The sequence below is a fragment of the Protopterus annectens genome, chromosome 3.part0 (assembly GCF_019279795.1).
Source record: "Protopterus annectens isolate FY-2018-M chromosome 3.part0, PAN1.0, whole genome shotgun sequence".
Classification (NCBI taxonomy): Eukaryota; Metazoa; Chordata; order Ceratodontiformes; family Protopteridae; genus Protopterus; species Protopterus annectens.
The window spans coordinates 176,704,579-176,716,785 of record NC_056731.1 but is presented as its reverse complement, the minus strand read 5'-3'; the positions used below and the strand labels follow the sequence as shown (position 1 = coordinate 176,716,785).

Below are 12,207 nucleotides of genomic sequence, written 5' to 3'. Positions count from 1 at the left end.
GGTGTACCTGGCAGGCCAGAGGATAATAACTCACAAAAATATGTAGAACTAGAGAAACATTAACCTAAAAAGGGGTCATGGGTATTGTTCTGGCGCCAACTAGAAAATCGTTTTAATTTGATAATATACGTTTTTGTAGCAGTAGGTTTACTTTCCTTCTCCAATACTACTACACTTCCTCAGAAGATAAGTGCCTAAAATGTATTACTATTCTATCCTCCAGGCAGTTAGTTGTAGCTGTTTGGAGTTGGGATGTATCTGATGCCCAGTCTTATGTGAATAGGTCCATTTTGCGAGGAAGCTTATGGTAATTGCCCTTGGCCACTTCCAAAAAAAGGGAGTCACCACAGTAAATTATAGAAAGACATTTTGAATGAATCTGGACAGAGGACAGGGTGGAAAAGCATACTGGAACATTCCTATCCAAGAAAAAGAAAAGAAGAAAAAGCATCTGTTTTGCAGACGACCTTGCATGGAGTCCTAGAGCAGAAATTTGTTAACAGATTGTGATTGGGGAAAAAAAAAAAAAAAAAAAAAACACACAATCTGTGATGTTCCCCACATCTGGCCAATTCCTGAAGATCCCCATATACTGTTTCCATTTATGAGGGTCTGCCCTGCTTCTGCTGAGCTTGCCTGCTACACAGTTTTGTTTTGACAGCATGCAAGATGCCTACAGAGTGAGAATGTACTGAAAAGCTATTTCCCAGGCTCCCGTGCCTGCTCTTCATACAGGGTAGGATGTGGATCCCCCATGTTTGTTTATGTACCACATCATTGTGTTGTAACTTGTAAAACACTCATACAGGTGATGGGGGCCATAGATAAGAGTGTTGAGAGCATTTATGACTGCCAACAACTCTTTTACGTTTATGTATCTTGGTCTATCTTTTCTGTTCCAAACACACTGCTCCTTAAAGACTGAGGCTTCTGTTTCTACAGACTGTACTGAAACAGGAAAATGGGAAACTTGGAGTCGGATAAAATTGGTCTCTCTAAAGAATTTCCCCTCTCACAAACCCCAAAACTGGAATCTGGAATGTCAGAGGATGTTGATGCTAAGACCATACTGACTTTAGGTATCACTGAAGTTTTCTCCGGTGGAGTCTTGCTTAAAGAATCATAGATGCCAAGTGACCTTGTATCTTGAGAAATTCACTTGCTGAGACTTTTGAGTGGAAAAACTCAGTAACAGAGCTAGATATAAATCTACTTCTCATGGTGAAAGAAAAGCCAGCAAGCACATCTCACCTACTCCACCCAAACCTACATTATACATACCTACATATGAAGAGGTCCTCACCAGAAAAATACCTAAACACCAGAGAAATCTCAAACACAAGCACGCTACACAATACTTCCTCTGAAGTACACATTACTTATAACAGCTCACACACCAGTGTCTCACTGGTCAAACCTTTAAGGCAACACACAAAATCAAAACATATCAGTCACAGGTGATTCCATAGTGAGACACACTGATGTCTCTCTCTCACTAGGCTGGATAAGGAAAAGGTCATGGTCAGCTGTCAGGTGCCAGGACACACCATGCAATCAAGTCTCTCAACAACAGTTCTGTTATGACTCCGTCATAGTCCATGTTGGTGTGAATGATTTGAGACGTACCTGTGTGGACTATATGAAGAAAGACATGACTGAGCTCTCAGATTATGCGTCTCAGGCAGGTATGTCCCTAGCTTTAAGCAGCATTTTACCTTCACCTAGGATGATGCCTCAATACAAACAGAAAATGACTTCAATAACTGGCTTAGCTTCTGATGTCATTCTAAGGGGATACACCATCTGTCAGCCTGGGATGACATGATCGACAGACCTTGATGCTTTACCAGAGATGGTCTTCATCTGTCACCCCTGGGATTTCAGCTACTGGCTAAGGCTCTTACCACCCCACAGTGCCTTTTTAGGCAGTGTCTCAAGGACAAAATTCTCAACGTATAAACTCTAAAAATGACCTCAAGGTTATGCTGCTAAATGTTAGGAGTCTCAACATGAAACTGCACTCATCAGAAGCTGTCCTCACCTTGGACGATGCAGATATTTGTGCAGTCACAAAGAACAGGTTCAAGGCTGTAGACAGGACCCAATCCATACCGGGTTACTCCCCCTTCCAGACATTCACACCTTAAACTGAATTAATTTATTTATTTGCATTTGTTAACCGGGTTGGTCCAGCTGGGTAAGAATTACCCTTTTTCAGTGGAGACCCGAGGGGAAAAGCCCCAAACAGACATACAAATACATACGAATAGAGACAAATTAACAATATTACAGAGGAAACAATATTATGGGTACAATGGATAAGAAAAACAAATAATGAAAGTTTGAGAATATGAGTAAGGTAGGCCAGCGGCATGCATGCAAAAGATTTATGAAAAGGTGTTCTGAGCAAGATCTCTGAATTAAGTTAAAGTAGGCAAAGAAATGATGATTTAGGTGTGGAGGCATGAAAACTAAAGGAGGCAATGTATCAGTATCCATTAAAGATAAATACACCTCTAGTTTGGTTAAACAGTACAATTCCCTGGAGACACTTCAGGTGCAATTAACTGTAAGTAGGATCCCTATTCAAATCATTGACAGCTACAGGACCCTCTCCATGAATCAGGATACCCACACTGCCTAGACACCCCCACAAGGGGTACCAACATCCTGGATCTGGTCCTTACCAATATGGTGAACCACTGTGGTACCCCCACTCAGGAGGTCCTCCATGACAAGATCTGACCACAAATCGGTCTCATCGAAGTAATTATTACACCTGCCCCCCCCTCCCCCCCGCAACAACTTAACTAAAAAACTTCTCCAAAGCAAATTATAACATCTTATAGGATAGTATAAATAGCTTCACTGCACCTCCTCCCTCAGATGGAACTGGCAACTATGCAGAGCTCTACAACAATGCTTTATACGAACACCTGTGTACCTGAATTGTGTCGGCTGTACCGGATAGGACCAAAACAAGCTCATCAAGGGACAGCAAACTTGCCTGGTGGACAGCTGCCAATAACAGGCTTTACAATAAGAGGAAGAAATTGCGGTCTAAGAATAAAAGCGAGTGAGCCCTCCTAAACTGGAAACACTCCCTCCTCCGCTTGAACAAGAAAATGGGGCTTCTTGTGAAGTCCTCTAAAGCAAACTATGAGCCAAATTAGCTTCCTCAACAAAGAAAGCCCACAAGTTATTCGATAGTTGCATCCGTAATCTAAAAGAAAGGCCCAGATTTGTGCCGAACTGGTAGTCAATGATACCACATATACTGAGGCTGTGGACATAGCTAACCTGTTGGCCAGCAGGTTCTGGGAAAACTTCACTCCCCTGTTCCCACCACATGTACACCATGACATCCCTACCACCTGTCCCCTATTTTGCATCTCTAAACAGGTCATAAATGCCCTCGAAGGCCAAAAACACAGTATCTATGGGACCTGGTAACATCCCAGGCTGTATTCTACATGGGCTCCAACATGAATTAGCAACACCATTGAGTACTCTTTTCAATCACAGTCCAACCACCAGCTTCGTACAAGAAGAAAGGAAAACAGCCAACCATTACTCCCTTACACAAAGGTGGTGCTTCCACTGACCCTGAAAACTACAGACCTATTAGCCTGACTAGCCTTATCTGCAAGGCCATAAAGTGAATCATCATGGACCGTATCAACAAAAATATAGGTAATCTCCAAACACTTGCCCCTACTCAGTTTGTATTTGTCAAAGGGAGATCATGCCCGTTAAACCTGGTGAACTTCGAGACAGTCACCAAGGCCCTGGACGAAGGGAAATCTGTGCATACAGCCTACCTGGACATAGCCAAGGGGTTTGACACTATCCCCACTCAGACATCATTGATAAACTCACTCAACTAGGCATCAATCCTTATATCATTACATGGGTCATTAACTGGCTCACTGATAGAACTTGTACCGTCAAAATATGGGAATCCACCTCCAATAGCAGACATGTAACCAGTGGTGTTCCACAAGGATCAGTCCTGGGACCTCTACTGTTTGGAATCTATTTCTCCAAGTACAAGCAAAAACTAAAGGTATGTGTCTGACAAAGTTTGCTGATGACTCCAAACTGGGAGTGGACATAGAATCTCCAAATGATGTCAACATCCTACAAGAGGGTCATACACAAACAAATGATTGGTGCCAAAGTCACGGCCTTAAACTCGGTGCAAAACAGTATTATTATTCCTTTTGGTAAAAGGGATGTTCCTGCCAACTCCAACATCAATAGCAATACTTTAAGTACGCACTCAGTGGTGAAAAATCTGGGCACACAGGTTGACAGCAACCTTACCTTTGACTACCATGTCTCCACAGTGGTAAGAAGGGCATTTTATATTGTTCATCTCATAAGTAAAGTCACTGCTCCAGAAAAAAAGAATTTATAACCTCCCTGTACTCTTCCCTCATCAGGCCAATAATAGAGTACAACACCCCTTTTGATATGTACCTTTCCAAGCACCACAAGCAAGTGGAGAAACCACAAAGGTTCCTCAAGGAAAATTCAAGGTCTTCAGCATCTGTACTATGGGGATCATCTGAAATCACTGTCACTTTATTCGGTTTCATACAGACTACTCAGAGGTGATCTCTGCCTTGCGTACAAGGCAGTCTCAGACCCTGCTTTATTGGAAATGCTGCATATCCACAAGTTAAATGGTACATGGGTTACTAGCTCTAAACACCTTAACCTGGTACATGACAGTATTAAAACCTGCTGGAGGAACAGATTTGTCTCCCAGAGGTTACCACACCTTTGGAACAGACTCCTACTTCACGTCAAACAGAGCACCTCTTTGATCCTCTTCAAACGCAATCTGGATGACTGGATGGGTGACCATAAATTCACCCCTGAGGTTCCACCTGTGTCCCGCTTGGAAAGGGCCAATAGGTGCTGATCATGGAAATAAGAGTAAGAACATGGCTAGGCTTGTAAGGGCTCCAGGGCTATTAGCCTAGTAACTTCCTATGATCCTCTGAACTTCCTATGAAAACTTAAATGTAGAATAAGAGATAACAGGTTGGGAAGACAGTGTATGTTTAACTTTGGTATTACCATAAACTTGTTTAAGAAGGAAAGATCCAGAACTGGTCTCCATGATGCCTCTTTGGCACCAGAAACAAATATTCTCCTGTTTAAGGAGGTGGGACAGCTTCTATCACCCACAGTCGGCAGATGCTGAATGACAGGAGGGTAAAGAACAGACAAGTTTGATCTGATGGAATCACTAGAAAGGGAGAGATTTCCACTGCCATTTGTCTGAAACTATCTGTGCCAGAAAGAAATGGCGGCTCAGATTTTTGGGAAGGATGAAAGGCTAGCCAAGTGTGTGTGTGTGTGTGTGTGTGTGGGGGGGGGGGGGGGGATTGTGAAGAAAGTCATTCTAGCCTGCTAGACTGCCCTTTATTCTTGAGGAGGGGGTCTTCCTTTCTTCTTGGAACCTCCTCGCCATAGCTTTTTAACAGTCTACTTACCAGCAGGCTGCTCTGTCTCTATTTTACTTTTTGCATAAAATTATAGAGAAAGCATTAAATCCCTTGACAAACTGAGAAGGAGGGCTGAAAATCTATTCCCTGAACCTGCTTGCCTCTCTCATCACACTTAAAGAACCTCTGCAGCAAATGGTCCAAAAACCTACCTCTCCAATGGAAAATTCAAAATTTCAGCTTTCTGGAAGCAAACCTAAAAACAGTTCCAGTGACAGAAGCCCTGGAAGTAGCTTCAGCTGAAACAAACACATTTCTAAGAGTGGGTAGCCACATGAGAAACAAAAGAAAAAATACACAATATTTTTTCTCAGATGTGAGAAAAACTGTCATAATACTCATGTTTTTAAAAGTAGCAAACAAACTTTAACATACGCGTTTGACAAATGAGAAGTCATATTACAAGAAAACATTTTCCCTCCACATCTGTCAAAAAGCTTTGGAATTAACCAGACATTTAGCAGCAGCAGGGCTTACTCGATAAATCAATGGTAGAACTGATCTGGGGTTAGAATACAAAAACTTATAAGACTGACAAACTTTATACAAATCTATTTGCTTTCTTGGGGGTAGCAGGATGGCTGTCAGACAAGTTACAGGCTGTAATAAATACACCCCCAGTGCTGAAAGAACGTCTGAACTGGCACAGGTTTAGGAACTTTCTTGTTGCAATAAATCATAACATTTCTTAAGATGGAATGTCATTATGTTCCCACTGAAACAATGGATGCATTCTGGAAATTGTCTCAAAAAAGACATTCTTCAAAAGGAAATGTCAGAAGCCAAACTTTCCTCAAAATCAGAAACCTGAAGAGGAAAAAACAAAAGCTGTTACTTCACTAACATTTTTTGGTTCAAAATCTTGAAGATCCTTCATAAAATGAGAACAGTCTTTTTCTTTTACCAGAAACAGCAGATCCTGGGAGGGTCACATTACAGAACTAAACTCTGAGCTAAGCCCAATAAATCACTCCTGCCCAAAGTAACAGAGACAGAAGAAATCACGGGTCTAACCTTTTGCTTCTGACAGGTATTTCTGCAGCAGCAGCAGCCTACTTTCGACAGCCAAAACCACCCTAAGGGAGGCATCCCAGTCTGGCTAGCCAGAGAGGTATTCCTTGCTCCCTCTTATTTATTTATTTTCAGTTTAATGACCGGGGAGGTCCACTGGGCTCAAGGAGCCCTTTTTCAGTGGAGGCCTGGGGAGAAAAGCTCCACAAAACATAACAGACATAGTAACAATTAAACAATTAGTAAAAGTTATATAGTAAAATATAAGCACAGTAGAATATCAACATAATACTGTATACACTGCATATTTACATGTAAATACAATTAGAGGTCGATAATACAGAGTCATCATTATACTGAGGTTTTAAATCTTCTGAGAATGCTATGAAAGAAACATTTGTAAGAAAACAGTAAATATGATTGAACTCCTATTGGGTAAGGTGGAAGGTAGTTTATGTATATGTATGTATTCATGTATTAGGCAGGATTAGGTAGGTAGAGTGCAAGTGCATTTCCTGTTATTGGAGAGATAGGAATGGAGCTGGGTTTTGAAGTGATCAAAGTTATGAGAAATTCTTAGAGAGGGAGGAAGAGAGTTCCATTTTTTGGCCAAGGAAAAGGATAGGAGAAGCTGACCTGAGGGACTGTTTGGTTTGTATACAGAAATTTTTCCCACACCGACAGCTGCAAGGGACAGGTCTATCCCAGGTCCCTGGTGCTTGTATGAACTACACTACAGAGAGTCAAGGAAAAAAGATGAACAGTCTAAGGAGCCAAATATGGCCAAAGCAAAATCACACATCTGCAGCTGAAACACTTTAGCAGCCTGTGAAGTGGCAAAGTCTGCTTAACATTTTCTTTTTGTGGCTGAAAGAACAAGGAACTGCAGAACTGGCAAATTGTTCCGTGGCAAAGCCAACAAATATGCATGATTCCCAAGGAAGCTTGGCAGCACCACTCAGCAAAACAAGCAAGTAAAATTTTCCACCAAAAAGCACAGTGAAAAGCACTTCAAACATTTACCCAGACCACAAAAGTAAAATAACACAAGTTTCACTCAGCAAAAAATAGTTTTACATTATTTTTGTGTTTTTATTTTAATTAATTTATTTATTTTTTTACTACAGACCACTTCTAGCCACAACCAAAGCCGCAAGAGCAAGGATCAATACCACGTTTAAAATTTACATATGTGCATATACAAATGCATGCAGACACACAGACACACACACTGTATGAAAACATACAAATTCAAGTTCAGTTCAATCAGCAAGTGCTAAGTGACAGAAGACCAGAGAATCCTTTGACTTGTTTCAATTACAGATACTATTTTTTGGAAAGGATGGGGGTTGAAAGCCCACAGAAAATTCTGCTGTACAGTGCCAGAAGTGCACAGAAAGGCACTTTGCTTGCAGACAAAGATGTAGACGTAAATTGGGAGGAAAAAGGGGAGGGGAAACATCAGACAGAGAGCAGTACTTCATTCTCTGTTATGTCATGCCTATTATACTGTAGAAGTCCATTGGAAATGCAAACCACTCAGTAATGAGGCAGGTTAATTTTTAATTTTTTCCCCCAGAGAGCTCTTTAGTCTCATCCTGCATGTTTCATACTTACTAAACTTAACACAGAAAGAAGTAAAAAAGTGCACAAGGCTGACTCTTTGCCGGAGAGGTTAGCTGTTAATCTAAAAAGATGGCAACCTACATTCAACCTGGTGTGTGTGTGTGTGTGTGTGTGGGGGGGGGGGGGGGGGGGCAGTCAGCTCCCCCATTTTGGAGCAGGTATAAGAATTCTTCTTCTTTCAGCTTTTCTTGGTTAGGGGTCGCCACAGCGGATCTTCTGTCCGCTCATGACCTCATAGTGAAAACAGGAGGACATGAACCAAGAGTCTAAAATACTAAGGGAAACAGTTGCACAGTTTGTACTGCATGCAGAAGAGTGTGGTGCACAAATGAAAAAACACACCCCTGCAGTAATAAGAACGAAGTTCTTCTGTAAGAGTAAAGGAACAGAATGAATCACAGGGGACTGAAGATCAAAACATACAGTGTATGCAATTTTATACTGCACATCAAAATTATGCACACACAAACTATTTTGTAAAAATAGACCCATTCATGTAAGCTTGATTAGAAATTTATTTATTGTAATAAACATGGAATAAGTAATTTATTTTATTTATTTTATCTTGCATTTGATAACTGGGAAAGTCCGACTGGACACAGGTCCATTTTCAGTGGAGGCCCGGGGAGAAAAGCTCCAAATACAGTAGGGAGGGGGAGAACAGTATAAATTGTTCTCTTGGAGCTTTTCTCCCCGGGCCTCCACTGAAAATGGACTTGTATCCAGTTGGACTCTCCCGATCAACAGATGTAAAATAAAATAAAATAGAATAAATAAATCAAGAAACATTAAAACAGTAGCAAGAGATGTGATACAACACATTAAATACCACCACCAATAAATACTAAACAGTAGAATTATAAAATAATCAAAAAGTGATGTAATGCGGCAGATGAGTTGTCACAAATAAATAGCACTACAGCACATGACAATGTGCAGTTTTGTATGCACAAATATATAACAAGATACAGTCAATTTAAAAAGTTCAAATACAAGAAAAATTGTAATGTCAGACTTTTAGAAAGAGTCTGTTATGTTCACAATAACAAAAGGATTGGTACTTTTCCATTAAACCCCTACCACACGTCTTAGGACCAGGACTGGCGTGTCTCGCCGTGTTCCTTTCCCCACGGCTTGATCTCTCACAGACCTTGGAGCCTTCCCTGTCTTCCAGCATCCTCCCCTTAGGACTGCATGTCTGTGGCCGTATCTGGCCTTGCTTCTATCCGCAGGGGTTGGGATCAGCACGGCATTTTTCGCACACCTTGCAATCTTGCCTGTCTTCCAGCATCCTCCCCTTCCCGCTACATATGTGTGGGTGATTTCTTTCTCTTGATTTAGGACTGCGCTGTTTTCACAGACCTTGAAGTCTGACCCTACCTTCTCTTGCGGTGTTGGGGATCGTTCTTTTCAGAAGGGGTGTCAGGGATGACGGCCACCTACATCAAGAACAAGGAATCACTCACGGAGATGCTGTGGCAAGGGGAGGACGGTGGAAAAAAACTCGAACTGCGGAAGGCAGATCGTGGTGTCCACATCATCTGTCGACATGGGATGGCCGATGGCCAAGCAATCCTCTGCTGGTACACCTCAGGAACCCATCGGGCCCATGTCACACTTTCTCCCCAGAAATCGGGGGGGGGCTACACTACGCTGCCAATGCACGGCTGAGCGAATTCAGCCCATGTGTCTGAAGGATCTGCACAGCTGTGGAGTACTTGCCAAAATAAATAAATCAGTCATGTTCTTAAACCTGTGAGTCTCCTTTTTGTTCCCCAAATAACAAGCTTTAAATAACACAAGACAACAGACCTTTCAACTGTTGAAAAACTTAACAGTTGAAATACTTATCAATTAAATACCTTGTAGGTCTCAGAATGAGTGACCTAGGGGTGGCAGCCTGTACAATATTCTGTTTCAATGCGGAAACACAGGACAAAACAAGAGATGAAGGCAGTGTACCATTACTGTATTAAGAGCTGAGGAATAAGGTGAGACACGCCGATCTGGGACCGAAAACGCATGGCAGGGGTTTAACGGAAAAGTACCAAAGGATCTTTAACATACGTCGTGAAGCTATAATGGAAGCAGTAGCAGCAAGAAGGAGAAAATCTGAAAAAAAGACGCAGATTGTGGCTTAATAGTATTCCTCTCAACCTCTTGGTGGAAGAAATCTAGGCAGAGCCACAAATAATTGGGGTGCAAAGACCCAAAATAGGGCAGATTTTAAATATTTTACCTTACAAGCTCAGAAAAGTTGGTTGAACAGCTGGTTATGTATTCGTATGTATTTCTGACGGATATGAAACCTGAAACCAGCTCAAATATCTGTTGTTATTTAGTGACTTCGATCTCAAATGATTTGCCAGAAAACTACAATTTTATGAGGAAAAGACCTAAAAAAAGGGGAGGCAAAATCTGGACATTCGAGAGATATGCTTAACAGGTACTAAAACACAAAAGGAGGTGTGCCATTCTGTAAAGCCTAATGCATTAACAAGAACAGGTAATACAGGTGCAACTAAATGGCAAGGCTAACAGCATAATGCCAAAAACGAAAATGATGTGCAGTCTAACACGAGAATAACCTTTGCATAAGGGTTTGCAAGCACATCTGCAGCTTTAAAGAAGTAAATTAATTATGCAATTCTACCTTAATGGCGATCATTGATCGCGACACACACGTGACGGAAAGCAAGACCTGGAGTTGACAAGTCAGCATCAACCTGCATGCTGAAGTAATTTTAAGTATTAAACAGTCTGTTACGTTCTACATACCATGCAGGTAAACTACCACATAGCACAAGATCAAAAGGCAGCCTGCTGTACCCCATAGCGTTTCAGAGTACTTATTTATGACCGGCATTCAGCAAAACAAGAGAAGCAAAATCGCATCATGTTACAGGTGGTAATCATACAACTGGGGGAAAAAAAGTTCCACAGTAAGTTAAGCCATGCCCCTGACAATTTGCAGTACTACGTACCATCTTCTGTTTGCCTACAAGACCCCATATTATATCATACAATAATAAAATGTCACTGAATTCAAAAATATTTTTTGCTCAATCCAAGACTTGGACACTATACCATTTGATAGCACATTACAACTTTAAGAATGCTCACTCGATACACAATTACAACCAAGATATCTACCCAGGATCAATCACCGCATCAGCTCCTATCCTGACAATTTAATTCTACGCCGGGATACTCCAGAAATATCACTTCCTTGTCTTGCTGGCAAAAGCCACAACCACTCAAACTCCAACCCAACAGGAGATTGTTAACCAGGTGGTCATTATCCACAGGGAAAGTACTCAAGAGAATATGCAACCTAAGTCACTTATTCTAGTGAACGCTGCCAATAAAAAGGGGATCTATAACATTTACTCACAGTTTAAGGTGTTCGTAGGTCGTCACCATGTTTACTCTCATTTCCTACTGACCCCAGTGACGTGAAATTACGTAAGCTGAACTACGGCTGTTAACGAAGGACAAACATATTGCTCGTAAACGTTGAGGTGCCTAGGCTACACTACAAAAGGTTAGATATGTTTGTGTTAGAGAAACAATTTGTGATTAATTTCTTTAAACGTTGAGTTTAAGTTAACATCTACCGATGACTCATAATAAAAATGCGAATTATTTATCTAATTGAACGTTTGCATTATTTCAAAAATAGAGTTCTGGCAAGCTGTTTGCAGGTGGGCCAGTGGCGCAATGGATAACGCGTCTGACTACGGATCAGAAGATTCTAGGTTCGACTCCTGGCTGGCTCGCAAACGTTTTTCATAGTTCAACCTTTCTCAAGCATTTCGGATTAACGCCTTCTGTATTTTCGTAGTGTAGTATATTATTATTATGAACAATAATTTGTTTTCTCTTTTCCCCATCTCCAAACAAATACGTCAGTATTAATAGTGTCAGTCATTATTTGCGTACGAAAATATAGTTCTAAAATTGTCAGGATACTTGGAGTTTTCGACAAATTATTATCAGTATGCAAAAAATACTACGCGTATTAGCTGAATTATTCATAAGCACTCTGCGA

General features: G+C 41.2%; 1 non-coding gene across 1 annotated transcript; it reads left to right on the top strand.

Moving 5' to 3' along the window:
* Positions 1–11,862: 11,862 nt before the first annotated feature.
* Positions 11,863–11,935, top strand: TRNAR-ACG. Its single transcript has one exon. It is a non-coding gene; the product is annotated as a tRNA-Arg (tRNA).
* Positions 11,936–12,207: the final 272 nt, after the last annotated feature.